Source organism: Solanum dulcamara, chromosome 8 (assembly GCF_947179165.1).
Source record: "Solanum dulcamara chromosome 8, daSolDulc1.2, whole genome shotgun sequence".
NCBI classification, from domain to species: Eukaryota; Viridiplantae; Streptophyta; class Magnoliopsida; order Solanales; family Solanaceae; genus Solanum; species Solanum dulcamara.
In genome coordinates this window covers 25,695,259-25,700,332 of record NC_077244.1, presented here as the reverse complement: position 1 = coordinate 25,700,332, position 5,074 = coordinate 25,695,259, and the positions used below count along the sequence as shown (strand labels likewise).

General features: G+C 40.0%; 1 pseudogene; it reads right to left on the bottom strand.

Moving 5' to 3' along the window:
* Positions 1–4,126: 4,126 nt before the first annotated feature.
* On the bottom strand, positions 4,127–4,246 carry LOC129901810 (5S ribosomal RNA; annotated as a pseudogene).
* Positions 4,247–5,074: the final 828 nt, after the last annotated feature.

Below are 5,074 nucleotides of genomic sequence, written 5' to 3'. Positions count from 1 at the left end.
AGATGGGCCCCACTGCCACGTGACTGCCCCTAATTGGAGGCATGTATGCGGTGGCCCAATAAGGGTTGGACACGTGTCACCCTTAGGGGCTGACATGTGTCACCTACTAAGGACACTAACATATATGTATATTGTGACTAAGGGGATTCTTCTTATCTCAAAATTCCATCCAAAACTGTAGCAGCAAATAAAGGAAAGTAAACCCTAAAGTTGAGAGAAAATAGTGACGGCTCTGAGGAAAAATTAAGGTAATTCCCAATTTCATTATGTTAATTAATTATCTAGCATATACCACAATGATATGGAAGTATTATTAGTATAAAATTAGTTTTTTTTGCAGCAAAAATCGGACAGCAAGCTGCCACGACGTTACAGCGCGCTAAAAAAAAGTTCCGAGGCACAATTTCGGTGAGTTCTAGCCAATTTCGGGAAAGGTAAGGTCTTACCCTCTAATTTGAAGTTTATGATGTTATTATAGGGTTTATTACACACCTTGTGGGCTTATGGAAGTTTGGGGAAAGTCGTAAAAAGTTCGACGTTAGAAATAAATGAAATTGAAATCGCTATAGTTGAATTGTAATTGAATAACGCGTTGCTCTTGTGGTGTGGGACTGCTGGTCGTGTGGTAATGTATTATGATGCTGTAAAATGAGTTAATGAGGGCGTGGAAGCTTCTGGTTGCAGCCACACGATCCTCCGCTTTGCACAATTAAAGTATTCATGAAAAAAAGGATAAAAACCCTAGTTTTGGTATCGTAGTTTCAAATGGGTTGTTTGGGGGTTTATATTGTGTAACGTCGCTATAATATACATATATATGAGATGATGTTTATGTTTTTGGTTAGGTGTAGGTGTTAAGGACATGATTGGGAATTCAGATAGGGCACGTTATAGGGGAGGTGCTGTCCGATTTTCGTTAACGCCTTAACTAGTTAAGGAACTAGTCGACAAGGCGAGCGAAGGGATGAATGCTATTAATACTCGTGGGTAGTCTAAGTTGTTGAAAAGTCTAAGATTGTTAACACTTGCATTGCTTCCATGTTAAATAGGTTTCGAGGACAATAATGTGAACACGATTAAGGGGAGTCCATAAGAGGTATGTGAAGCTTCTCTTGGTATGTTTTTGGTATAGGTATGTAAAGCCTATCTTTTCTCTTTTGGAATATCTTAGATGTAAGCAGGATATGATATGAGCTTTGGGGGTAATTCCATTCCCAGGTTCTGAATAGGACTTCAGGACCCTCACTCACTTTTGAATGATTAAACTTTAAAATAGTAAGTTGCTATCTTCGAGTCTTCTATATGACTGTATAACAATTGATTCGACTAAGCTCTTGTTTGTAAAAAAGAAAAGGCTCAGAGATAACCCATGCTCGGACTGCTATAAGATATTTCACATTGGTATATATATAAGATTTCCAAAAACTCCTTTTTACATAGTCCTTAGTGATAGTTAGAGAGTATACGTCAGATACCTTCTGCCCTGATCCCTAGGTGACGGTTCACTTGATGACTTCATTGAGTCTCAAATAATGATTTAAATTGTGTTTTGTTTCTCACTACTCTACTCGGATATACTGTAACACTTCTTTCACCGAGTCTCGGGCCGGGTATGTTATCATGCAAAATTCACTGCATCACTCACCGAGCCCCTCACTAGAGGGTTGGGTACATATGTATATATATGATGATATGTTGTAATAAGGTGGTTATGGTGCCGGGCCTATGATGGTCCTACAGATGTGATTCACCGGACCCCTAAAAGGGACGGCTATATTGTATAAATTGAGCATGCATGCTTTTGTGATTCACAGAGTACAGGTACATGTCTTTGATTTGATAATTTGTTTCCCCTGCTTCTCTATTTTGAATATACCTCCAGTATGTTATGTTATGTTTTACATACTCAGTACATATGTCGTACTGACCCTCTTTCTCGGGGGGCAGCGTTCATGCCCGCAGGTACAGATACAGGTTTTTGGAGTACGTTAGCTTAGGATTCCATGCAGCTCAGCTGGAAGAGGCTACATTGTGTCGGGGCCTAGTTTTTGATACTGTCCACTGATGTATGAAATATCTTTGTCTATTCGGGGGTATGGCGGGGGCCCTGTCCCGCCATATATTGTCATTTATATTTTTAGAGGTCTGCGGACATGTATATGTGGGTTGTGTATGTCAGTTTGATTCAGCTGGGTCTTCATGATATATGATATATGTTATTATGTTATGGCAGCCTTGTCGTCTTGTGTGCCCTATCATGTTGTGATACAAACAAAAAGGGCTACAGGTTTATGAAAATGTTATCGCCTAGTGGGGCTCTGTTACATGATATTATTTTATTTACTGTTCAATTTTACCATAGTTCATAACTAGGTAAACGGGGGTCCAGGTCGGACCCCAATCGCGGCCTATAGGGTTGGGTCGTGACAGTAAGGTGTCTAGTAATTGAGCTATACTCTTTTTGAAAAGTACTAAGCCCCCAACTCCTAATTGTAAATTAGATAAGTTGTTTATTACTCGAGATAAACTCAGAAGGAGACCAGGAAGGGTAAGTATTAAAAGAAGTACTGTGATGTTTAAGAGATTCGGATTTCTTTCAACAATGGTCGGGAAATGGTTTATGTAACAGTTTATAGTTATCCACTGACCAATTGGGAAACGAACTTCAAAATAGAAGCACCTCAAAGAGATGTCAGGAACTGAACACGAATATGTAAGTATGAATTGAACAGTGTGATACGAATATGCAGGGATAAAGAGGAACTACTAGTAAGACGCACTTAGTACGCATTGACTAACTTAAAGGACTGTGTTGAGAATGTAGTAAAAGCATGGGGCTTAAGATACAAAAAAATGATGCGTGTACACAACGTCGCCCCAAAAGTAGTGGAACCCTTAGGGGATGAGGATGGAAAACTTAAGGAACAAATGGCGCAACTTTTATTCTCCCCAAGAAGCGAAGGATATAGGTTGGGATAAAGTTACTACTTCAAGAAAACCTTAAATAGTTATCGTCGGAATACTAGAATTGCCTAATTAGAGTTGGAACGACTACAGGTGCGAAGTAATTCTAGGAAAAGGAAAAGTAGAAGGTGGACTTGGATGACTTGTTCCTTGGGTCACATTATTCAAGTACCGATTAGTAGACAAGACATCACATTAAATATGGAAAGGTTTTTGTCGCTTTGTAATTTAGCCAAGGCTCCGTACGCGGATAGACCGATTATAAAATATGCAGATAGACGGAGACATGATACAGTGCCAAGTAGATTGGAGGAAGAGATTGGGTGAAATTGAGACTGGACAAAGAGACATAGAGCAAGGTACAAGCAGATAAAAGTACGAGTACCCTATAAAGAAGGGAAGTTAATGAGAAAATGGCAAAACTAGGAGGAGACAATTGATATGGAAATATATTTGAGATAGACGTCTAAACTTCAATAAGATATCTTGCTGAACCAAGTTAGAAAGGTCCGTAAGCTACCAATAATCAGATGGAAGCCAGAATGCTACGTAAGGCAGCGTTAAGAAGTATGTGACGAGACCCTGAACAACATAACACTAGAAGGAGGTTGCGTATAAAAAAAGAGTGTAACCATGAAAGGATATCGACCAACTTAAGAGACATTACGAAGGATAATGACAGCATGCTAGACCAAAAGCTAATATGTTGGTTATAGAGTTAGTCGAAAATGACATTGCGATAGATAAATAACCAAAGAAAAAGGAATAAAAAGCGTCCTGTGGTAGAAAATGAGGACAACACAAAGTGAATAGAGGATAGGGGAGTTTATATGTCAAATTCCTTTAAATCTATGCCAGCTAATAATAGCCAAAACTCAAAACGGCTCCAAAGGTCACTATATGAACTAATTTTAGCGCTACTCAGTAGCCCACCCTAATGAATAGGTGCGTACAGAAAGGGGGGAAATATAATAGGAGAAGTTAAATCAAAATGACCGAAAAAAGGAGGGACATGGTCATAGTGGAGATAAAGGTCTACGCCGATACTGGTTGCAAGATAACAGAGGAAAGGACAAGGCAAAACATAAAGACTTACGAGGCAACGCTGAGGTAAATCTGGAGCTAAGTTGAGTGCCTCGTACATTATGGCAAGGATTACAATGAAACGTGACACGAAGACTTCCCAGGGAGGTCACCCATCCCAGTACTACTCTAGCCCCAGCATGCTTAACTTTAAAATACTGATGGAACCTAATGCGTTTGTGCAGGTATGATCACGCGAAATGGAAGAATCTAAACTAGCGGCAGAGAAACGACATAAGATTATGTTCCTAGAGTACTATACGTTATGTTGAGGGTATTGTAAAAAAGGATTTAAGCAAGTCAAGAAGGATTAGCTATCTGCTAACTGACGACGCACTCAAATGCCACAGCTCTATAACATAGAACTAGTTAATGAGAGGAAAACTACAAAAGGACTATATGGGCCAGTGGGCGAGGGAATTTCGACACCACTTGGCAGTCACCTCTTAAGGCGAAAAAGCAAAACCCAAAAGGTAAGGGTACTAACCGATGTAATTTATGGATGACAGGAAGTAATACCCAAGGTCGAAAATTCCACAATATGACCAGGACTACAAGACTCACTTCGCAGTCCAGTGCCAGATGACTCTGGAGGGAATATTACTTGTGGTTTAACGATATTAGCCCTTGCTCCTTCGATCAAAGGCTACCTACTCAGCCGAGAAGGTGTAAAATTATAGGGTAAAAGAGTGGTAGTACCTTACGGAGTCCCCACAACCATTATCCCAGGCGAAGGAGCCCAAGTTATAATTAACTTCCAAGAGATGCGAAGATAGGTTAAGCCAAACTACCGAGATGGAATTAGTACTATGGGTGAAGTAAGACATGGCCATGATTGGACCAAGGATATACCCCAACATCGAGTGTAGGATAAGGGAGAAAAAGGCAAGGTACAACATGAGGACTAGCGAGGTAACTCTAGGATACTTCTTGTACCCTCTCATAATCTTGTAAAGGTAAAGAATGACACAAAATAATGTGTCCAGAGGGTTACAAGCGGAAGTAAGGGAAATTGTGAAAGGGTCTA